This window comes from Polypterus senegalus, chromosome 8 (assembly GCF_016835505.1).
Source record: "Polypterus senegalus isolate Bchr_013 chromosome 8, ASM1683550v1, whole genome shotgun sequence".
In the NCBI taxonomy this organism is placed as follows: domain Eukaryota; kingdom Metazoa; phylum Chordata; class Cladistia; order Polypteriformes; family Polypteridae; genus Polypterus; species Polypterus senegalus.
The window spans coordinates 148,514,785-148,540,914 of NC_053161.1; the positions used below are offsets into that span (position 1 = coordinate 148,514,785).

A 26,130-nucleotide genomic window follows, 5' to 3' on the forward strand; every position below is an offset into this window, starting at 1 on the left:
ATAGCACGGTTAGGCTGGTTGTGGTGTTCAGTTTTGGACACCATTTGGCTTTGATTCATTTATCACTTCTTTTGCATGTCACACCTTATTTTTCTGTGTATATGTAAGCATTTTCGTTCTTTCCAGACTGAAATCAAAATGGCCATCTAAACATCTTTCCCTTTCACACTACCCTTTGAAATGCTTTTCAGTTTTATCTGCTAAATCACTGTTAGGAAGGCAGGATTAAATAGGAGCAGTAAAACCTGTGAGGTAGATTTTATTGTGGTTTGTTAAGTGACAGATATAGTGCAGCACAGCCTTGGCAAAACAAGTGGGTCAGTAAAAAGCTTAAAGGAAGACATGACTGAATTTTATGTTCTGAATCAAACCATTTGAACCATTGACAATGACATAAGGCTGTAAAAATGGTGAAAGTAATTAAAATTTATTTGCACTTGGTGTTACTCTTATTTATCGATTCTTTTCAGCATTTTGAACTCTAGCTTGGTCCTTTATTCCTCACTTGTACTCGGCAGGAGAAAATGCAGCTTTCAGCTGAATCTTTATAAAACACCATAAAACTATACACCACACAAATACAGGGTTTGTATATCATCTTTAAAAATGTTTTAATTAAAATATTCTTAGTGTTCTGGTAACCCAGCAGATGGCACTTCTACATATGAGCAAACTAAGGGTTTAGGTATGCTAATGCATACAAGGAAGAAAATATGGAAGTATCTTCAAGGTGCATTCTCACTGAACAAACAGCAATTATAAAAGCAAATTATAAATCAATTACAATTTAAAAGAAATCAAATGAAAACATTTGAAAGTCTATGCATTATGAGAGGGAGAGAGGGGTTTGGAGAATGGGCTGATTATAGCACGTTGGCGCACCCACCACACAACAAACCACCCTGATTGGTTTCAAAGTGCAGCCATGCAACGTTTGACACCTCAGCACCACACTAGTTTGAGTGGAATGAAACAGTGTGAGGTTTTTTATGTGGCTGGAGTGCCAATCCTGCCACCAACCCCCTGAGTTTTCCCTGCAAGTTGGAGGACCTGTTTGCAAGGCTGGATACAGATTAACGTCATACCCTAGACGAAGCAATTGCGGTACCTTGCTCAAGGGCCCAGGGGAGTAGAGGTTCTAGATGAAAAAAAATATTTTGTGAATTCCTTTGACAAAAAGAAGACACCAAAAGGCAGAAGAGGGTCTTTATTTTTAGTCTAGGTCTAGCTATGCCTAAATCTAAAGAGTAAAAAGTATGTGAGATAAACAAAGGGAAAGCTAACAGGAGACTGGTTAAACAGAGCTAGATGGTTGAATCCAGCAAGACAAATAATTCTGATGTCAAAATTAAAGTACAAACTGTTAAGAAATCCCAACATTGAACAAATGTTCAATAGAGATTTTGATCACACCACCGGCAGGTCACTTGATTAGCAGAAGGTGTCATTGACAAGAACAATATGGTCACGGCCATTAAAAGACTGAACAAAATGGTGGCACACTTAAGAAAAATGAGGGAGCAATTAGTGTTGTGAAGATGTGAGCAGAATAAAATTATTAATAAAGAAATTGTAAGAAATAAGAGTTATCTTATAATTAATAAACCCAAATTATACAGACCATTCATGACAATCTTCTGCTAAAGTTAACAAACAGGAAATAATGGGTTTTCCACGGAGCAATCTATGAATATAATAGTAAGGTAGGAAGGGTGCTACTGTAGTCACAAAATGTTTTAAAGCTGGTTACCCAAATTCTAAGGGTTATTCTTTGCCATCACTAGCGCTAGTATTGGTATGGTGTTTCTTTTAAGGTCTTTAATCCAGAGATTAGATGAACTACTGCACTTGCTGGCATATTTTATGGAGGAATCATGATGAGCTCATAGATCAGAAACCGACTAGCGACAGAGTTCTTTCCTACAAACAGCATAGTAGCACCCATATAATAAAAACACAGTATTATTGTACCCATAGTAGAACTGAAACCAAAATAGAAACTAAAGGTTTGATGAGAAATCCATTCAGATGGTATATTCTTCTAACTCCGTAATTATTTACAAAGCAATAACTAAGTGAGAGGGTCTTGTTTTCTATCTGCTGCCTCTGCTGTAACTGAGAAATGAGCCACCAGCATGTATGTTACACTTCTCAAGTTTATCCAAGACCATCTGTATGTTCTACAACACTTATGGGAAGATGTTCTGTGGACAGATGAAACAAATGTAGAACTTTTTGCCACAAATGCACTGCAATATGTTTGGAATTAAAACAGCACTGCACACGAACAACAAGGTCTCATTCAAACTATAAATCATGGTGGAGGGAGCATTTTGGTTTTGGCCTGCTTTGTTGCCCAGGCCTGGGAATGCCTTGCAATTGAGGGAACAATGAATTTAAAGGTGTATTGAGACATTTTACAACTGAACTTATGGGCCATAGTTCATGACCTCAAGTTTAAGAATGGTTTGTGTTTTGGAATCATCTGGCCTTAACCCAATTGAGTTGTTGTGGCTATGCAATCAAGACAGCCCAGAAGTACAGGTGAAATGAAACAGATTTGTGGGGAGGAATGGTGCAAAATGCATCCTCAACATTGCATGTCATTGCTGCTAAAGTGATGGATGTTGTACATTGTTGCTGCTAAAGGGATTAAGGGATTGTTTACATTTGAAGACTGCACTGTGAATGATTACTGAATATATTCTATAAACACATGAAAAGTTCGACTTTTCTGCCTATAAATGTGACTCAGACAAAAACAAGACCACATTCTATTAGTAGTCAATGCAGAAATCTAGATAATACCAAAGAGTTCACTTACATTTTCTTGCAACTGTATGTAGTAATTCTGCCTATGGTTATTAGAGGTTTAGGCTATATCCAAACTACTATGCTACTATGATCTCTGTGCACACTAGAGTTTTTGTATCATTCATGAAAGTATCTCCACCCACACAAAAATAACCAAAACCGCATATGATATAGCTGTTCACCTACACTGGGCATGTGCATTTCAGTGGAAACTGGCAGGGGAAGTGTCCTCCACATTCATTTGCAGCTTGCATTTATGAAAAGGTGGAATTCAGTGTAAATGCATGAGTATAAGGCAAGGACAGTGGATGAGAAAGTGTGATGATCAGGATCCAATTAGGGAAGGGACACATAATAAGCACAAACCAATCAAAACATGACTCTTTTTTTTTACCCATGCACACTGCAACACTGAGTCTGCGTTTTCAGAAAATACTGTGTTTTCAAAAGTCTACACATTAGAAATGCAGGGGTTGTGTACACCTAAGGTGAAAATGGAGACTAACGTGTGCATTTTTAAATGAAAATGTAATAGTGTGGATGTTGCCTTAGATTATACTGGCATAAGGAGCAGTTTCCCTTCACTGCTATTTTTGCCTGAGGTTTCTCGTCTGAAAATTAAGAGCTCACTATTAATTCTTGGTCAGTAGAGGTAAGAGGAGACTTTCTCAATATGATCTGAACAAAGTGTAGTCTTGGGTTAAACAGCACTATATGTGAAATGATGTTCCTTAGGGACTGAAGCCTCAACTCCATGAGTCTGGTAAGCACAAACACAGACATCCAGATTTAATAGACTGTCGGTGTAGAGTGGAGTTTAGGATTAAAAATAGTTAAGGGTGGCTGAACCACCAATTGCCTATTGAGTACAATGTGACTACAAATTTTAGAGTCGAGGTAAAGGTGTTTTATATATATATATACTACTACAGTTTGAAGTATATGCTCTTGCTTATCAAAAAATCTAAGGTTTAGGGTAAGAGTTACACCCAGCATGTCAGAAAAGAGTACAAAATGATTCATAGTGACACTAAGCAAGTTCTTAGAAAAGACTACAGATGAAAAATATTAGGCAGATTTTCAGCTAAACAAATCACTGTCAAGATTCAAAAGAGATAAAATAATTAAATAAAAGTTTACAAGACACTGTAAAAATGTTCAATGTCATGATAAAAAGATAAAAGCTGATGTTTTACTGAAGTTTGGTTTCAGAGGGAGCCAGTCTTAAATCATTTCAATTCTTTCCCATAAACAAAATCTTCTTTTGCCTTTTTATGTTTTTTTAGCTTTACTTCTTTTCTTTGTATTGTTTTTCTATAATATTTTGTCACAAACAAGCAGGGCCTTCCCTTATATCAAACACATGTCTATTATACATTTCATCTACAAATGTAAAAATGGAGATGTTTATGAAGGTACATAGTAATGGTGCATGTAACACAAAGATATGCAGGCTGCAGCACTATCACCATCAATGTGTAGGCCATAACATCTACTATGCAATAAAACACTAAAGTCTAATTGCCCTGTTTATCTGAGCAATCTGATTGGTTAGTTTGGCTTTGTAAGAAATTGTAAGATAAGAAACTTTTATTCTCACTGTACAATGCAATGAAATATCAATTAAAGCATGCCTATTGATGCCTCAGATAAAGAGATATAAGAATAGACAATAAACTACAAGAAACACACATTTAATAATAAATAAATAGAAGCACAGTTACTATAACAGTTCCATTCATACACAGAGTAAAAGTAAAGGTAAATATGTAAGCATAAACAGACAAATAAATAAATGATGTCACAGTGAGAATTACAGTCAATGGTCATGAGTTCCACATCGGCTGTGTATAAGTGTGTGACTATGTGTGGCTGATGAACATGTTAAGTTCAGTCAGTGGTGGTTTCTGTTATAGAAAGAGGCAGTGATCACTTTGTATTTAATAGGCTGATTGTTTAAGAGCACGGATGTCGAAGTCCAGTCCTGGAGGGCCTCAGTGGCTGCAGGTTTTCATTCTAACCATCTTCTTCATTAGTGACCAGTTTTTGCTGCTAAGTAACTTCTTTTGCCTTTGTTTTAACTAACTTGTCTCCGGCCCCTTAGTTGTTTCTTTTTTCCTTAACTATCAGCCAAACAATAATGTGACAGAAAACAAGCTGCCTCATGAACAGCTCCCCTGTGCCCATCACAAAAATAAAAAATGTGAAGGTCTCACTAAGGTTGATCTCTCAGGTCACCAAAACATCTTGATGGTGTCCTTAGAAAAAACAGAAAAATCAACAGTTTTGGAAATGTCTACTATGGCAGAATAAGAGCAGCACCAAACCATGGAATTAAATAATGAGTTTAATTAACAGCAAGAATCGGCTTCTCATTAAGAAATTGGTTGGAGTGAAATTGGTTGGAGTTTGAAATCCCAGTTCAGCTGTTCATTTGTTGGCTCGTTTCACATCTCATTTCTGTTTGGCTGTCATTTAATGAAGAAAGGGATAAATTCAGAAGACTGAATCCATAAAAACAGTGCTATTAAAATGAAGGGAAAATGAGTTATTTAGCAGTAAAAACTGGTCACTGATTAGGAAAACGGTTAGAATGAAAACTTGCAGCCACTGCAGTCCTCTAGGCCTGCAGTTTGACACTCCTGTTTTAGAGTAAAAACTGATCTTCAGCCTAGAAGTGCAGGAATGCAAGGTTCTGAAGCACCTGCCAGAGGGCAAAAGGCTAAAAATTTTATGATGTCAGGTTGGATGTCTACAAATGTTCTTTGCTTTGTTGCTGCAGCGGATAGTGTAGATAACTTCCCAGCTTCCTATCCTAAGCTTCCTTCCTATCTTCGTAGGTAGCTGAGTGCCTGTAATTCTCTGAGCCGTTTTGATGATACGCTAGAAGAGGTTCCTATTTTCAGAGGTGCAGCCAGAGTACCATGCTGTAATGTGGTATGTGATGACAGACTCTATGGTGCATCTGCATAAGTTAACCAGCAGCTGTTGTGGAAGTTGTGCTTTCATCAGGTTCCTCAGAAAGTGAAGCCTCTGAAGACCTTTCTTGACCATTGCTATCATATTTGTTGTCCATGACAGGTCCATCCTGATGTGGACTCCAAATAACCTGAAACTCTGACTGTCTCCACCCTCTTGCTGTTAATGCTGATGGGATAGTGACTGCTGTAGTTCAGTCTTCTGAAGTCCAGAATCAGTTCCTTTGTTTTCTTGGAATTAAGTGCAATGTTGTTGTTCTGGCTCCAACGCTCCAGATTCTAGACCTCTTCTCTATAGGCTACTTTTCATTATTGGAGATCAGGTACAGTATATAATGGTGGTGTCATCTGCAAACTTTATTATGATGTTAATATCATAGGTAGATTTGCAGTCATCTCTGAAGGGAGACTAAAGGAGAGGGCTCAGCACACAGCCCTGTGGTGCCCAAGTGTTCAGTATTATGGATGAAGAGACAAGAATACCATTGCGAACAGTTTCTGATCTAGAGCGAGAAAATCCAAAATCCACTTGCAGAGGTGTGAGTTGAGACCCAAGTTGTTCAGTTTAATAGCCAGCTTATTGGGGAATGGTGTTGACGGCAGAGCTATAGTCAAAGAACAGCATCCGCACATAGCTACCCCTCTGCTCCAGGTGTGACAGGGCAGTGTGAAGGGCAAGTCAGACAATGTCCTCAGTTAACCTTTTTGGCTGTAAGTGAATTGGTATTGGTCCAGAGAGGAAGAGATGTTACTCTTAATGTGTCTGAGGACAAGTCGCTCAGAACACTTCATAACAAAGGGGGTAGGGATTTCAGGTGAAAATCGCTCAGGGATCTCACCACTGCCTATTTTGGAACAGGAATGACTGTAATGGACTTGAGGCAAGTGGGGACAGCGATGCTCTAGCGGGCAATTAAACAGGCTGGTGAACACTGCTTCTTTTGTTGATTTTCTTAAGCCCAACATTAGAGCAAAGTAACACCATGACGGGCACCACTTTTATTTTTGTTTTATCATTAAATGGGACAACTCAGTTGGTGCCCTAAATTATTCTGAGATCAACTATCAATTCTGTAGGGAAAGGAATGACATTATTGTTTAAGAATTTTTTTAATTTAATTGACTAATTTCTTGAAGAGAGAGGAAGAAAATTCTACCTTACTTGTCATTCCAACGCAACCTATATTTCTGGTTTTGGCTCCAGATCAGATATGGATCCACATAAGGATCGGTGTACCTACATACTTATCCATGTACAGGTGCTCAGTGAATATACAGTGAATGTCATCATCCACAAGATACCTTTTCTGGGTGTTAGTAAGTAAATAATGCAAAATAGGAGAAAGGCAGTCTCTCAAGTATCAGATTTATGCACTTTGCTTACTAATGCTTATTTTAAATAACATTTACTTGCCATGATTTATGTCCTGTGTATGTCAAACTGGCAGTGTAGCACATTGGATAAAAAACTGTCAAGTACAAGTCTGCTGTTTCAGTCTCCTGTTCTGGTTCGCTATGTGACACTGAGAAAGTCATTAAACTTGCCTGTACTCCAACTGTAAAAATACCCATCCATCTTAGCCAACTTCTTTAGGGCAGTGGCGTGGAGAAGTTGGAGCTTACCCAGAAATCATTGAGCACAAGGTAGAAACAATTCCTGAACAGGGGACTACTCCATTTCTGGGTGAACACACACACACACACACACATTGGGATCAATTTAGCAATGTCAATTCACGTAACATGCACGTTTTTGGATGGATCAATTATATCTGTAAAATACTTTGGGATTACATTAATTTTAAAATAATGCTATATAAAATAAAGGCAGTGTATTGGCGTGATATCCTGTTCTATTAACAAAACTGCCTGCTCACGTCATAGATTTAAATATTCAAGCAGTTGGAGTTGGAGCAGCACCCTGCAAATACTGTGCCGCCAAAAGCTTCATACTCCTGGGTTGTCACAATGCAAATGTTGTATGTTCTCCCCATATCTTTACCATTTTTAGCGGGTGTGATGAAATTTTCCTGTTAATTAAAACGTTTGATTTCATTTTTGAAACTTACACAGAAGTTTCTTAAATTAGAGTTATGATGATGATAATGAAGTCGTCACTGCGCCATTTTTAATTAATTCCTTGCTGGTTTACTTCCATTTATGATAAAGGGTGACACAGGGAAACCAGGAAATTTTGGAACTAGGTGTTGGTGACCGTGGGGTGTCAGCAGTTGTTTAGGACCAATGCAACCTCGTTTAGAACCCCTTGCCTTTAGTTAAAATGGAGTAGTGGAGTGGTGCGCAATGAATGCTCGCTGTGAAAGTCTTTTATAAGAATGGTGATAGTGTGACTGCTGCACAAAGGGAATTTCCACGTCGTTACCAGTTAGGACATCATGATTGTGTCTGTCTGCTGATGCGATTACAACATGGGTGCGTAATTTCGAAGAAACAGGTTCAGCCCCAGGTGGAGGCACTTCACATACTGCCCAACAATCGATGGCAACTATTTGACGATTGTTTGGACGGCGCATTATTTCATGCAATGGTGACATTCCATGGTCTCCGAGATCCCCAGATCTCGCTGTTTGTGATTTTTTTCTTTGGGGACATTTTAAAAGCCAAGTGTACCGCTCATGTCCTGAAACCATTGCTGAACTAAAAAGGAGGACTGAAGAGGAAATTGCTGGTATTCCTCTTGACATGTCACGTTGAGCAATGTAGAATTTCCACAACAGGCTGTCAGAATGTGTACAGAGAAAGGGACAACACTTTCATGATGTTTTCTTCAAAACATAAAATGATTATTGAATATTGATTACCATCATTAATTGCATATTCTGTACAATATATTTCATCATGAAATGTATGTTGAAACATATTTATTCGTGCATTGAACATCAATTGAAAATTTCCTGTTTCTCTGTGCCACCCTGCATTTTTGAATGGTTGTTGCCGTTTTATTTGCTGGTGTTGTGCCTAAAGAAGGCAAAAAGTACAGGGTTGTCCTAAAAACACAGTTTAAAACAGAAAATGGGGAGATGGTTGGGAACTATTTTCAACAAATACACAGGGGGACACAGTTTGAAACTTGCTAAGGGTAACTATCTCATAAACATTAGGGTGTTTTTCTTCACATAAAGAATCATAGACACATGGAATGAACTGTCAAGTTGTGTGGTTCTGAGTAGTACTTTTAAGACCCTTCAGATCTTAACATGATGTTATTTTGGACAATCAAGGTAAATGGGCTGAATGTCTTGTTGTTGTCACAATCATTCTAATGCTCCATTGGTTTGAATCAGCAAATAATTGGGTAAACCAAAAAGAGACATGGGGAAAAAGCATTAACATCAAACAGAAACTGCTACCAAAACTAACATGGGACAGTTAAAAATGCACTTGCCACTTCCATTCAAAAGGTTCAATGGAAGTTCAAAATACATAAGTAAACGTTTGCAAAAGAGTTGATTACATCTTGTCTGAAGAAGGGGCCTGAGTTGCCTCGAAAGCTTGCATATTGTAATCTTTTTAGTTAGACAATAAAATGTGTCATTTTGGTTGACCTGTCACTACATCCATAATGGCTAACAAAGTACAATACCCTAGTATTACAAAATAGTTTTAAAACATTCCAAAGCTTAGATGCTGTAGCCTCAGTCCTGGCATGTTTTAAATGTGGAGTGAAGGCATAACACATGAATATGTGTTCATTGCGGCAATGATAAACAGCATGGACATGTATATGATAGCCAAACAGATGACAATAATATGTAATAACATTGTCCCACATGAAACACATTCAAATTAGATCATGACAATTGCTGGTGTGTGCCATCTTAGGTCATCTTAGATGACAGTGTCCTGTGTGCGTGTCCTGATTATCTCAATGGTGGGTGCAACTCTCAAAACAAATATTCTAACAACAAATCTTCTAGGTTAAGTTGTCGGTGAGGATTACAAAATTATCTTTGACAGTGATTTCAAGTTTGTGTTTTGGTTTTGGTGCATAGTTAAATTGGCTCTGACCTTTGTAAGATTACTTGCCTCATCCTTTTGTTTAATTCCATCTCCTAACTATTATTTTGCCCTGAAGAAAGCATTATGAACACCCGTAATTACCTGGGTATTCACAGCAACTGTCAGGTTAGGTTCATTGCTGACTGTAAAATGGACTCTGTATACATGGTGAGTGTAGGTATATGTGTAAGCCTACCTTGTGATAGACTGGCATTTCATTCAGGATTGCACCTGCAGCCATTAGACCATGAAATGGAAAAAGTCGGCCCAGAAAATGGATGAATAGATGATTTAGAGCTGCCTGTCTGTTTAACCAATATGACAAGCAGGCACCTAAGATGGATACTATACTGTGCTGTCTAAGTCACCTCTTTTATCATCTGCATAGAAACTGGTCATAAAAAGAAACATACAATAAATGGTTGAATAATTATTTTTGAAGATTAAATCAGAAGTCTTCATTGCAGTGACATTTAAAAGATTTTCTTACACATGGCTTGCATTTTAAATTATATTGACTGCACAGAGTTCTGGACATTCATTGAGTTGAAAGGAAATGTCATGGAGAACAAAACATTCAAGACAATTTCATTATTATTGTTATTATTATTATTTAGCAGATGCCTTATTTGTAAGGTGACTTACAAACATCATAACTACCTGCCATGTAAAAATAAGAAATGACAATATTAATAAGCGCACCACTGATTCACCGGGAGCGACAGGAAAACAAACAATATGGTGGGAGAGCACATGGCTCAGAATTCTAACAGGTCCTTGCACTAACCTAAAAAAAAGAGAAGCTCCTGGCAGAACTACACTGAGCGTCAACAGGGGGCACATGCAAAAACACCATCGAATGGCTCTGGATGCTGACATATGCTACAACCAATTTTGAAAAGCATGCTAACATTTGAAGGTGCTACATTTATCTAGATTTTGTATTGTACCAAGCACATATCTTGAACAAGGAGGTACTTGCTTAAGGTTTAGTCTAATAATGAAATTATATGGATGGGTTATGTAAGTATATGTGTTTTTATCTATCTAGAATAAGGGTCAAAATAACTTAAGATGTTCACTACAATGGTAACACGAACTAGGGAAATATTGGTAAGCAAGAAGGAGTGGAACTTGGTTTAGGATAGCGTTTTGTATTTAAAAGATTACATGCTTCCTCTTGCCTGGGGGATTACAGAAGGAGCTGATCATTTGACATTATTCACCTGCATTGATAGACCTTGATATCTGAGGAGATTCCTTCCTACACATTACATAGAAAAGAGCAGTCAGGGATCTTCTTTGTTCAGTAAGGCCCAGATAGTATAATCATTTTGTTATTTTTACCCACCTTTTATCCTGCACTTTCTTTTTTTGTTGCTTTTTGTTACTCTTTGATTGTTACTCTGTCTCTTGAGAACACCAGAGTCCACTATATCTACAGTATATGTTAACAAATATTTATATATATATAAATGTGCGGCACGGTGGTGCAGTGGGTAGCGCTGCTGCCTCGCAGTTAGGAGACCCTGCGTGGAGTTTGCATGTTCTCCCCGTGTCTGTGTGGGTTTCCTCCGGGTACTCCGGTTTCCTCCCACAGTCCAAAGACATGCAGGTAAGGTGCATTGGCGATTCTAAATTGTCTCTAGTGTGTGCTTGGTGTGTGTGCCCTGCGGTGGGCTGGCGCCCTGCCCGGGGTTTGTTTCCTGCCTTGCACCCTGTGTTGGCTGGGACTGGCTCCAGCAGACCCCCCGTGACCCTGTAGTTAGGATATAGCAGGTTGGATAATGGATGGATATATAGAAATAAATATTCAATCCTGCTTCTTAACGTAAGTGGGTTGGACGGTCATTATTTATTACATTTACTTAATGGCAGAGCATTTGAAGCTAATTTTTTGTGTAGCCTTTCTCTTTGTAAAACACCTTTTTATGGACAAACTGGACAAATATCCTTGTAGATTTCTCCATCTCGAGCTCTAGCAGGTGAAGTTTCACACAGGTTACTAAGGACTCCACCTATGATCTCAAGTTCTTTTTTTGCAGACTGCAGGATGTCAAATTTTAAAAAATATTTGTAACATAAGAAAGACACCCAATCCTCAGATATCCCTCTGCTGGAAATGACAAGCCCTATTACAGTTTATAAATGATCTGAAGACTCAAGGTGACTCCAGGCACAGAAAACACCCTGAGAGCGAAATGTCAGGAGTAAATTACTGTGCGGCACGTAACAATATGATAGCACTTCCTCAATGTATCTGGCAAAAAAAGGAAAAAAAAAAGAAATTGAAGCTCTACTTCTTCTCAACAAATTGATAAAATGTACTATTTTACAGAATCAGGCACACTACAGCAACTGCTACAGAATTTTGACATATGGTGATTGCATGGACTTTGAATTTTGGGAAATTGTTTATATTAAATCACTCTTATTACAGTGTTATTAAACTGTAGTTATCATTCTTACACTGCAACTAGCCATTATTACTACAGCAAATACTTACAGGGGAGCACAGTGGTTGTGCTGCTGCCTCACAATAAGGAGACCAGGGTTCATGTCCCAGGTCCTCCCTGTGTAGAGTTTGCATGTTCTCCCCATGTCTGTGTATGTTTCCTCTGTTTGCTCCAGTTTCTTCCCAAAGTCCAAAGAAATGAAGGTTAGGTGGACTGGTGATACTAAAGTTGTATGTGTTTGGTGTGTGTGTGTGTTTGCCCTGCAACGGACTGGCACCCTGTCCAGGGTTTATTTCTGCCTTGCGCCCAACGTTGACTAGGACAGACTTCAGCAGACCCCTGCGATCCTGCTCAAGACAAAGCAGGCTTGAAAACGACTGACTGACAGAGATGCAATTCAAGTAAAAATATGGGTGCATTCCTTTTTTTTTATTCATACGTTACTGTGTACTCAGTTGTATGAAAAGTTTAATCAGCACAAAATACCTCATTCCTGAGCAGTTTCTTTTGCCTTTTAGGTCTTGTTTTGGATTTGAATCCCTGCTTGTAAAGACTTCACAACTCCTGCTTAATCTCTGTCATTTTGGTTTCTGGGTTGAATTTAGTGTTCTTGACCAGTCAGAGCTCCCCTTTACCTTTACTACCTTCTTGACCTCAGGTGATTGTACAATCACAACAAAGCAAAGTTGCTCTTTTGACATAAATAATAAAAAGATGACATGGTAGTAAATAAAGGGTAACATAAAATAGAAAGCAAGTACCAGGAGTGTGAAGCAATCTTCCAAATCGAGTTGTGCCACTGAGGCATCCTGGTGTCTTTCACTAAATGAAGAAGCTGGATCACCTACGGTTTTCACATTGAATTCATAAAACAGCATTGAATCACAGTAGATTTAATTTGGCTTTTTTAAAACTCTGATCAAAACAAAAAAGACTCTTTAATGTCAAAGTGAAAACACAACTCTGAATAGTGACCCTAATTAATAACAAATGTAAAATAATGTACAATTTAATATTTTAATCTAATACTTTCACTTTTTCAGTCTTCACTTTCCACATTCACTTCCAAAAAGGTCATCTGCATGTTTGGGCTTGGCCAGTACATGGATGGGAGACCATCTAGGAAAAGCTTGGGTTGCTGCGGGAAGAGGTGTTGGTGAGGCAAGTAGGGGGCACTCACCCTGTGGTCTGTGTATGGATCCCAATGCCCCAGTGTAGTGCTGGGGACACAGTGCTATAAAAATGGTGCTGTCATTTGGATGACATGTAAAACCAAGGTCCTGAATCTCTGTTGTCATAAAATATCCCTGGGCATCCTTCGTAAAAAGAGTAGGGTGTATCCTGATGTCCAGGCTAAATTGCCCATCATGGCCTAGTCATTTTTTGCCCCCTAATAATCTCCTATCTCTAATTGGCTATCTCTCTCACCACTTCACCACCTAACAGTTAAAGTGTGATGAGCATTTTGGTGCAAAAAATGACGTTGCATTATCCATGTGGGTGGTACACAATAGTGGTGGTTGAAGTGGCTCCCCATTCACTATGAAAAGTGCTTTGAGTAATGAGAAAAGAGCTATAAAAATGTAAAGAATTATTATTAATATGACACCAATAAATTATCACTAGTGTAGCCAATTGGTTTTAGAAGTTATATTCGCATTTCAATGGAGATCACCTGTCTGTAGTTAAGAGGTTTCAGTATAAATGTACAGCAATAAAACATGAACATGTACCTACTGAATATGGGTTTTCCTGGAGTGGTCTCCCCTTCAGGACAGCTTCCTGCCTTGCATTCTTTGATGATAGCCCAATGACCCAAATGTGGATTAAGCATGTCTGAGAATGTTATGTTATGTTATGTTACTATTAATAAATTTGTTATGTTATGCTACTATATGTTAAGTTATGTTACTAATAATAAATGTGTAAATATGTTTAATGCACTGTTTGAAATGCACTATATATATATTGTGGTGAACGGGCGGAATTTCAGTCCGGTCGGGACAACCCTCCAAAGAAGAAAACAGTTTTTTCAGGACACTAAATCCCCTGGAACACTAGATGGCAGCTCCCCTGGATTGAAATGGCTCCTCAGATTCCCGCAGGGCAGCATGGGACATGGAGTCTGTATTCTCAACCCTGTTGGGTGGCATGGGTGCCGCCAGGGGGAGCTCATCAAGAAGGGGATATTATGAGGACGTCAACCTGGAAGTGCTTCGGGGTCACGAAGACAGCAGCCCGCAGTACTTCCAGGACGCTTGATAAAGGAAAATGTGATGGTGACCCGGAGAAGAAATACTTCCAGGTCACGGAGTATAAAAGGACTATGTAAAACCCCAGCAGACCAAGCCAGAGTTGGGTGGTAGAGAACGGAGCTGCTGGGAGTGGAGTGGAGGATTGTGGATTATTAGAAGTGATTATTGTTTATTGTATTGAGTGGAAGTATTGTGGAGAGGGCAGTGCTTTGGGCACTTTATTGAAGAATTATTAATAAAATCTTCTTGGTATTTTTACATGTGTGTCTGGGACATCTGTCTGACGGGTTTAACGGGGCAACAGCGACCCCTAGTGTCCACTATATATATATATACTAGCAAAATACCAAGTAGTGTGTTAAAGGTAATGAAAAAGAAAAGCAAACATTTTGAAAATAACATAACATGATTGTCAATGTAATTGTTTTGTCACTGTTGTAAGTGATGAGTGTTGCTGTCATATATATATACATATATATATATATATATATATATATATATATATATATACAAACACACATATAAACATATATATATACATATCCATACATAAATACATAGACACATATACACATATATATGCACACACACACACACATACATACATATCACATATATACACACAAATACATATATATATATATATATATATATATATATATATACATACACACACACATATATAAACATATATATACATATACATACATATCTACAGATATACATACACACACACACACACATATATATAATATATATATATATATATATAAATACACTCTTTGGGGTGGGAGCAACTGTTGCTGGGGATGGCAGAATCCATCAAGCAAGAAAAATGAAAAACATTATTTGTACAAAATCTTAATTTATTTATCCATTCCTAAATAATTAAATGGGCAGGCTATTTTGTATCAGCGCAATACGCTGCTTGTTAAAACGGATGACTCCCGCTCTTACGTGCAAGTGTGCGTGGATATTATGAACTATCGTATCTGTTCAAGTTCTATTTAAATTTTAAATAGAAGGAATTTTTATTTAGTCGACAGAAATATTTTTGGTAGGAATGTAAGTTAAATGTAGGCATCATTGCATAAATTTTTCTTCATCATACAAATGCAAAGAGTAAATTCGACTTACATTCCAACCAAAGATATTTGTGTCGACTAAATCAGGGGTGTCAAACTCAATTGCACAGGGGGTCAAAATCTAAAACACACTTTAGGTCGCAGGCCGAACAGGATAAACTTTTATTGAACACACTAAAACTAAACTTTTAAAACTTAAAAACTTTTAAAACTTTACTTTTTTGAACATAAATATGAATAAAAACAGACAGGAATATTATTCTGGAATAAATCAACTCAAACCTTAAATAACATATTATTTTGCTCTCCATAAAAATATATCCTGTCTAAATTATACAAGTTAGAAATAAAGTAAACGTTAAAAAATAAACATTCAAATTTCTTTACTCTTATGTAATTTTATATAAAAAATAAACTTCAATTTTAAATATCCCAAAAGATTTTGCTCTCCATAAAAATATATCTTGTCAAAATTATACAAATTCAAATATGAACACGGTGCATAACAAAACCTGGAAATATATATAAAATGTGTTCTTTTCAGCAATAACAAATCAAATCATTCAGTTGTCTTTGCTCTTATGTCATTTTATCAGATTTGGACGCCTGGCATCATTTTTTGGCCACAAGTTCGTTTCTCTCTGGTGTGAGGTTCTGTGTTGTGGAGATTCTCAGGATGGATTGCAGGTGCTCATCAGTGAGGCGACTCCTGTGTGCTGTTTTGTTAGTCTTCATGACTGAGAAGAGCTTCTCACACAGATATGTGCTACCAAACATGCACAAGGTTCGAGCCGCATGTAGACGGAGCTGGAGCATTTCTGCGGTAATGGAGTGAATAAACTGTGCGGGCCCTGCAGTATCGTACTTTGCCTTCAGTGTGCCATTACACTGCAGCTCAATCACCTCCATTTGAATCTGCACAGGTGCAGTTTCCACATCGACGGCAAATGGATTGCGAAACAACTCAAAATTCTTTTTTTGTTCTTCAAAGTCACCAAAGCGCCGTGCGAACTCAGTGCGCAGTGCTCTCAGTTTATCAGCAAAATGCGTATTTGGGAACACTGTTGTGCTGACTTGGTTCAACATTACTTGGCAACAGGGAAAGTGGGGCAAGTTACACTGGTGCATTTGTGTCTCCCATAAAAGCAGCTTCACTTGAAATCACTTTCAAAAACGTAAAAACGTCTGCTGAAGTGTCAGATTCTTCTATAACTCTTCTGCTTTCTGTATCTTCTGCACTGCATTTAGGTCTTTCAGGTTATCTTGATGTTTTGTCTCATAGTGATGTCTTAGATTAAATTCTGTAATGACAGCCACATTAGCTCCACAAATGAGACACACGGGTTTACCGGCAATGTCAGTAAACATATACTCAGCCTCCCATCCGTTTTTAAAGGCTCTTTGTTCAGAATCACCTTTTCTCTTCGGCATTGTGTGGGCTAGGTTCGCAATAACTTGCAGCATCATAAGCTAGACTTGATTAACGCGGTAAGTGTTCGGCAAGGAAGCTGAAGCGCTACATTATGGGATCTGTAGTTTATTGTGTTACCAGCGCTTCATATCCCCGGGCCATTAATTACAATAATATATAAAATGATCTCGGGCGGATATAATTACACGGGGCGGATGTGGCCCGCGGGCCTTGAGTTTGACACATATGGACTAAATAGAACTTGAAAAGATATATTTTTTCGAATGTGATCGCGCAATTCAGATCGAGTTGACACGCACTACAGTACACTACATTGAGCCCGCGTGCTATTGTGGTTTTGCCTGCGTGCCTCAATAAGTCACCCTCCCCTCGCTCTTACTTTTTTACCGTTCATCTAATGAATACACTGAGTATGGCTTTACCAAAACAATCATTGATGGCGAATAAAGTATCCATTATTCATAAAGCTTCAATTGGTGATCTGTCTTTCTGCGTTAACCGCATATTTTTTCATACGTCTCAAACCAAGGGGATGCAAGGGTAAAATGAATCGGGAAGCGCACATACTCAGTGCATCCCCTCTTGAATCGAACCTCGGACGTCGGCACTAGAGGCGATGCCTCTACCATTGCATTGGGAGAAGTAGTGTGTTAAAGAAGTTATTAAAAAGAAAAGGGAAGATTTTAAAAATGACGTAACATGATTGTCAATATATAGTAATTGTTTTGTGAGTGTTATGAGTGTTGCTGTCATCAAGGATTTGATTATCATTATTTCTTTCAATCAGGTTCGTATTTGTAGGATGTGTTGTGTTCAAGTTACATTCCGTGTTTGTCAATCGTTGTTAAGATAACAGGTTTTATTCATTCGTTTCTTACTGCATCAATAAACAGCTCGTCTTCCTCTTTATCTGAGACGTGACACATGGGTTTTTTTTACACTGTCTTTCTTTAGCGGGACATTGACTTTTTCCACCGTGTGCTTTGTTTCCGCAGTAGCTGGATTTATGAATATGTTTGTATGTATCACACGCTTCATATTTTTTGCTGCCTTCTCAATTGTGTAATTCGGTTTTTGTTCAGCACTCTTTGGAACTGCCGTTTTTTGTCTGTGCACTGCTTCAGTTCACGTGAGCCGCTCGGTGTACATGCTGTCACGCTTGGGTCACAGATTTGCACAGAGACACAGAAGGTCGTAGAAAAAAAGAAGGATTTTTATTCAGACACCGCAAACACATGAGCTTAAACGTGCTCCATGACAAGTCAGAGATGACAGTTCCGCTAGGAGCAGAGAGAGATAAAAGCAAACAATCAATTCCAAAACTGACAGGCTGCAAGGCTTATAAGTCGGCGGAGTACCGCTGAGGCTTGTATTACGCGTTATTGTGCAAGGATAAGGAGCAAAGTGAGGGTGGTCAGTGTTTCAGGGTTTGTGGTTTTCCCAGGGGCGTCTGTCTCTATTTGGGGTGCGATCAGCCCTCCAGCTCACACCCTCCCCCTCAGCTTTATTCACATTCCTGTGAATCAAGCGACTCTCTGTACTAGGTTCATTTAATCGTGATAACACGCCTGCGTTGACGTGTTCAGAACCTGGTCGGTGCTTTACTGTGAAACTGTAAGGTTGTAAACCCAGAAACCATCTCATTAGAGAGAGTTTGTATCTTTCTGTCGGTACAACCACTGAGTGGAGCATGATCAGTTACCAAAGTGAAGTTTCGTCCCCACAAGTAATAGCGAAGCGCTTCCACAGCCCACCTAATTGCCAAGCATTCTTTCTCAATTGTAGAATAATTACGTTCCCTAGGAAGTAATTTCCTACTCAAATATGTGATTGGATGTTCTTCTCCATCAAAAATTTGTGACAGGACTGCGCCACACCAAATGCACTTGCGTCTGTTTGCAAGATAAAATCTTTTGTGAAATCCGGGTTCCTTAGAACCGGGTAAGAAGACAATGCTTTTTTTAAATCGTTGAAAGAACGTTCGCAATTTTCTGTCCACAAGATAGGTTGTTTTTCTGCCTCTAGTAAGTTCTGTAAGAGGAGCAGCTCTATGTGCAAAATTTGGAATGAATTTTCTGTAGTAACCAGCGAGTCCCAGAAAGGCGCGTACTTGTTTCTGTGTCCAGGTCTCGGATAAGCAAGCATTTCTTCTATTTTCCTTAATTGTGGCCTAAGTAAACCCTTGCCCATAGAATAGCCTAAGTAATGAGTCTCGGACATGCCTAGTTTACATTTCTTAGGGTTAGCAGTAAGGCCAGCCTGTCTCAAGCTTTCAAGAACGGCTTGAAGCCGCTCTAAGTGTGTTTTCCAATCATTGCTAAAAATCACGACATCGTCAAGGTATGCCCCAGCATATTCAGAGTGAGGACGTAGGATCTGATCCATCATACACTGAAAAGTTAGAGGTGCCCCGTGAAGACCAAACGGGAGTCTTGTAAATTCATAGAGTCCGTCAGAGTCGCAAATGCCGTTTTCTCACAACTGCTAGCCTCTAAAGGCACCTGCCAATAGCCTTTCGTGAGATCTAGCGTGGAGATATAGCTCGCCTGACCCAGTTTTTCCAACAGTTCATCGACACGGGGCATGGGATAAGCATCAATTTAGAGACCTTATTCAAGCGTCTGAAATCGATACAGAACCGAACCGAACCGTCTTGCTTTGGGACTAATACGACTGGGCTGCACCAGTCACTTTTACTTTCACGAATTACACCCAGTGTCAGCATCTTTTTTACCTCTTCACGCACAATATTTCGCCGCGCTTCCGGTATCCGAACGGCCGCATCTGTACGCGAACATCAGGTTCTGTGGTAATTTTATGTTTTGTAATGTTAGTCTTGCCTGGTAAATCTGAAAAGACATCAGTGTTCCGTTCTATCAAAGATAACAGTTCTGTCTTTTGCGTGTCAGTAAGATCGTTACCAATGGTAACATCAGTCTGAGAAACAGCAGCCAAGGAAGTGTTAACCTCTTGTCGGTCGTGCCATTCCTTCAAGAGGTTAATGTGTAAAATCTGGAATGGTTTGCGCCCCGGTATTCTAACCTTGTAATTTACGGACTCATACGCTCCTCAATAATGGCGGGCCCTGCCATTTAGCTAAGAATTTGTGTGGATCCGAGGGAACCAGTACCAAAACACGATCGCCAGGTTTGAACTCACGGAGCTTGCTGCGCCTATCGTAAAGACGCTTCTGAGTTTCCTGTTCTCGTTGTTGGTGTTCCACAGCAATAGAGGAAAGCATAGAAATTCTGTCTTGCAACGAAATTAGTCGATCTGCAAAGCTTGGACCTTTAGCTGCTCTCTCGTTCCCTATCCATTCCTCACGTACCACATCCAGGATGCCTCGCGGCCGCCTGCCGAATAACAACTCGAAGGGACTCAAGCCAGTGGATGCCTGTGGTGATTCTCGCACCGCGTACAAAACAAAAGGTAGGACAGTGTTCCATGTTGTGGGATCATTATGAGCAACTCGCCTGATCATCTGTTTCAATGTTTTGTTAAATCGCTCGGTTAAACCATTCGTTTGAGGATGGTAAACAGTAGTACTCAATTTCTTAATAGCAAAGCTGTCACACAATTGTTTCATCACGCGAGAAGTGAAAGGTGTGCCCTGATCAGTTAAGATTTCTCTAGGGATACCAATACGAGTAAAAGTTTCACATAGTGCTTTGGCTACAGCCGAAGAGTTGGCCTTTTTCAGCGCAATCATTTCTGGATATCGTGTCGCATAATCAACCAACACCAGCAAATATTGGTACCCATCCTTAGTCTTAGGTAATGGTCCCACAATATTTAATCCCACACGCTGAAAGGGAACTTCCAATATGGGCATAGGACAAAGGGGAGCCCGAGGAGGCTTATAAGCAGAGACGATCTGGCAGTCTGGACATGAAGTTGATGATGAAGATGCAAAACAGTTTCCCTATGTGTTTCAGGTACCACCAGTTACTCAATAAATTCCCCCTCCAAATGATCTGAGATCACTCTGAAAAGGCAACCGTCCTTTTCTATAAAGTGTGGTGTTTTCACACCCCCGGAATTACGCTCTTGGTAATAAGAGTCATTAGCAGGGCGAGCCTGTTTAAATGCATATTCTAATGAGCTATCAGTATGCTGCAAACGCACAAAATCTGATTGTTCGTTAACGCTCGGTTTGTGTTCGGAGGCATTTGCAATCTGGGAAGATGTAGAAGGACCTGCCCATTCAGGAAGATTGTCGGGGGTGACCTCCTCCGTCTCGCTGGAGAGATCGGGTTCAATATCTAAGTTGGGCTCTAGATTTTCCCCGGCCGCTACCAGTTCTTCGTCTTGGTTTTCTTCTTCTTCTCCCCCCCCACTAAGTTCATTAGTGGACTGGACTACTGGTCCCTTATATTTATTAATCAGTTTCAGAAAAAGGGCATTTATCCGTCCTATGAGTAATGGCCAAGGGCACGAGTCCGAAACGGCAGACCAAACCTTAAAGTGGCGACCCCTATAAGTTAAAGGAAGAAGTAAAGTCTGATAATCTTTAACATCACCATGTACACAGCGTATTTTTACAGTCTCACAGTCTCTAAGGCATTGTTCATTAAGACAGTCTCGTCTCACAATACAAAGGTCACTTCCCGAGTCTAACAATGCTGAGATTTCTCTGTCCCCAATTTCACCGGGATCAACAAGCCATCTTTTCCATCCGGATATGTAATAGTTGAGCAACAAATCTCGGCCAGTCCAATCTCTATTGAATGAGCTGGAGACAAGCGACATTCTCTTGCCAAATGGCCGAGCTGATCACATCGGAAACATCTACGGTCTGCTCCGTTTCCGAAATATCCTCTGCGACGTCCACGTCGACGTGCTCTGTAGTGTCCACGGTCTCGTCGACCCGCTGTTGCCGCTGTCTCCCCAGAAACAGGCGTCCCATCTACGACTGGATTTCCCGGGGTCCTACCTGACCCCATTAGATTTTCAGGTCCTGCAGCTTGTCGATCGAAGCGACAAGAATGTTCTGGACGTTCGTTCACAGGTTGCGAAGCAGCACGAAATCCACTGCTGTTTCTCCAATCGGACTGTGAACCCTCTAATCGTCTGGATATAATCGTTAATGATTTAATATCATGGCGTAGAAATTCATCTCGAAGAACTTCAGGTATGCCGGCCAGTAATATATTCACGACAACTGTTTCCATCACGTCTCCTTCAAACCAGCAGTGCACTTTATGTATCAAATCTTGAATTTGCGCATGGATTGGGTCATCCATGTTTAGTTTCCAGTCTTTAAGTGCATAAGTTTTAGATCTCTGAAATAAGTCTTCGGCGGCATCCATCTGTGCAACCACTTCTGGTACCACTTGTCACGCTTGGGTCACAGATTTGCACAGAGACACAGAAGGTCATAGAAAAAAAGAAGGATTTTTATTCAGACACCGCAAACACGTGAGCTTAAATGTGCTCCATGACAAGTCAGAGATGACAGTTCCGCTAGGAGCAGAGAGATAAAAGCAAACAATCAATTCCAAAACTGACAGGCGCTGCAAGACTTATAAGTCGGCGGAGTACCGCTGAGCTTGTATTACGCGTTATAGTGCAAGGATAAGGAGCAAAGTGAGGGTGGTCAGTGTTTCAGGGTTTGTGGTTTTCCCAGGGGCGTCTGTCTCTATTTGGGGTGCGATCAGCCCTCCAGCTCACAATGTATTGAAGGTTCCCAGCTGTGCTGGTGCCATCTCGTGCGATGTCCACGGCTGTATTTAATGTTAGCTAAGACCCGGCACTTAAATGTTTCTCTCTTAGTTTCGCTAAATTATGTGCCAAACACCACCCTGACCATCTGATCTTCCTCTGCATAAGCACAGTCCTTCACCCGTGAATATTTAGCGGCAGTGTTTCTATTGGATTGCCGCTGACGGATGGCCTTATATGGGCAGGCACTAAATTACGTGGGAGGCGTAACTCCACCTCCCACGGGCATCGAGCAGAAGTCTATTATAATATTTGGACGAAAAAATAGGTTCCAGTTGTGACCATTACGCGTAGAATTTCAAAATGAAACCTGCCCAACTTTTGTAAGTAAGCTGTAAGGAATGAGCCTGCCAAATTTCAGCCTTCTACCTACAAGGGAAGTTGGAGAATTAGTGATGAGTCAGTGAGTCAGTCAGTGAGTGAGTGAGTGAGGGAGTCAGTGAGGGCTTTGCCTTTTATTAGTTATATATATTGTGATAGATGGCCAAGAACCCTGCCCCGCTGAGATGCCTGGAGGAAGGAGGAACCAGGAGAGCGGCACTTATTTTCCCTGGGTACCTGGCCAGTCCTTGATCCCTGGGGGACAGCACTTCCGGGACACCAGAAAGTGCTGACAGACCAGGGATGGCTTATGCCCGGAGAGCTTCCGGCTGCAAGGGCAGCACTTCAGCCACACTGGGGAGTGCTGCCAGAAGTCCGTCATCAGGCATCTGGAGCACATCCGGGACAGGGTAAAAGGGGCCACCTCACTCCAGTCAAGCAGCTGCAGTCAGGAGGAAGTGGACAGAGCTTGGTGGAGAGGAGTGGAGGTGGTGAAGGACTGGGAGAAGGACTGGAAAGGGTGATTGGTGCGGGAGGCACTGTGTGCTGTGTAAAGACTCCGTAAATAAACGTGTGCTTTGTTAGAGATGAAGGTGTCCGTCTGTGTGTGTCCGAGGCTGGCTTCAACTAAAAATCAATTGAAAATACTGTATTTATGCTCATGTCAATCCTTTGTTTTTCCTTCTTGATTCAGAGATAGTTTGTTTAAACACATTTCCTTTATATAGTGTCTTTTTCAAGTGAAAACCATTCCAAGACACTTTACAGAAGTGCAGTACAATTGTTTCCATACACTTGTCACAGTGGATTCCATGCAGTTTAAGTGAATTTCTCAGGTCACACAGAGAATTAATGATGTGGACAGATCTGGCAGGCTTAGGGGTTTAAATTCTAGTGCTTTTAACAGTAAGACACACTAACAAACATGATAAAAAGAACTTCTTCAATGCTTAACGGTTTATTCTTTTTTTTTCTGATGTAATATTTAATTTCAAAGTATAACTTTGGAAGTAACACAGCTTTTCATGGCAGCCAGTATATATTAAGATGTAAAAAGATGACATTTTTAAAGGATGGCACTTTTTATTTCTCTTTAACATGGAAACAAGACTAGAAAAATGAGGAATTGTGACCTAAATGGTATCTTCATTTTATCAGCTAGTGATGTAGAGCTTAATAAGAAAATGGAAAGCTGACAAAGGATTTGCTTTCAATCTTGGAGGTGTAAATTTAGATGCCTAATCCAGGATGTGCTTGATATTTAAAACAGAGATATAAAGTTTAATCAAAGATATATGACATTTGCCATGAACCTCAGGCTTAATTCTTTCATATCAGGATTGGAAATTCACATACATTATACGACAATAAAAGATCACCAGAGCAGCTGTTTATATTACGACGGGTCTACTGGTAGGCAAAATATTTCTAGGCAGAAAAGGCTGGCAAAGAACAAGAACAGTGTATGGCAAGTTCATGAAACAGAGAAAGACATGGGTGACACACATCTTCATTCCAGTGTGAAGAAAAAGACCCAACAAGGGAGTGGTATGCAATATTTACTTAGTGAGGGTCCTGAAAGTAATCATTTTGTAAGTGTTAATGCAATAAAGATTTCATGGAGGAAAATGGTAGGATCTTAAGTTTAGTTGCTAACTGAAATTGGTGACCTCCTTTTTTCCCTTAATTTATTTTAATACCAGTCATTTACACCTACTCTGGAGTCTTGTATATGACTAAAAATGCTTATATATACATTATATACTGTATATATATATATATATATATATATATATATATATATATATATATATATATATATTTTTTTTAATATATATATATTATATATATGTGTGTGTGTGTGTATACAGAGATGTACCATAATGGAAAAACGTGCAGTGTGGTTTCCCTTTACAAATGGGCAGATCCAAAGGTGTGGATTTGCATACCGAACAAACACACACACATATGTGTATATCTATCTATTATATAAAAAAATATTGGGTCAAGATGTGATCATCTCGGAGAGACACTTTGAAGTCCTGCGAGACTTCTTGCACATCAACTTACCAACTTACAAACAATTTCTCGGAGACACTTTAATGTCCCGCGAGACAAGCAAGTGAGACAAAAGGACAGCCGCTGTACAGGCTTTTAAATGATCGATGTGCAACGCAACATGCAGATCATGCAGCTTGGTAGCAGCTAGCAGCAAGCCAGCAGCTGATCTGTCCACATCTCCTTAGTGTAGCATTCAGCCCCCTCTTCACAATGCTTTATATATTAGATCTAGGGTGTAAGGTAGCAGGATAGTACAGTGTGGCTGCTGCTGCCTCGCAACAAACAGACAAGAGTTGGGGTCACATAACTGCATGTACATATATAATCCATAGTGTACAAAAATATTATAATGCCATGGAGGACAGACAGGATGCCATCTGGAGGAGAGAAGGACTTGTTGCCTGGAGACCAGGAGCAATTCCATCCCCCATCCTTCATTCAACAGGTGGAAGGGGTCCTTTCGAGGCATCCCAGTTTGGTCAACTGCAGGGGTGCATGGGAGCTGGAGTCTGTTGAAATCATTGTGTGCCGTTAGACAGGTTTGTCATGGGAGAACCTCCCTGGTTCCCGGGTGACTTGGAACTGCTTCCAATAGGATACACTATATTACCTGAAGTATTCCTGGGTTCTGGGTCTTGTTTAAAATGGGCCTGCTACCTCACCTCAAGGATTCATAGTTCGGAGGCAGTGGGGAACACTCTCCTTTAGGGCAGAAGGTGAGAAAAGATCCAACTTGTGTTGGGATTGTGTAATTATTGACTGTAAAGACTGTGTTTGGCATTACTGTGTCTGGGGTCTATGGCTTAGTGGCAACCCCTACTGGATACTACTGTGTATTCAGCTATATATTTCATGCTTGTATGATATGCTCTGGTCCAGCCATATCTGCTACTATAAATCAGTGCTGTGCTTTTGAGCTCCAGGATGTTTTTTTTTTTTCTTTCTAAAAAAAAGTGTTATTCAAAAATGTATTTTGAAAAAAGTCAT

The 26,130-nt window shown here is 39.8% G+C and overlaps 1 protein-coding gene across 1 annotated transcript in view; it reads right to left on the reverse strand.

Annotated features, from left to right (window-relative positions):
* LOC120534371 (thyrotropin-releasing hormone-degrading ectoenzyme-like) overlaps positions 1 to 26,130 on the reverse strand; it is a 922,228-nt gene that overhangs the window by 36,976 nt on the left and 859,122 nt on the right. The window lies entirely within an intron of this gene.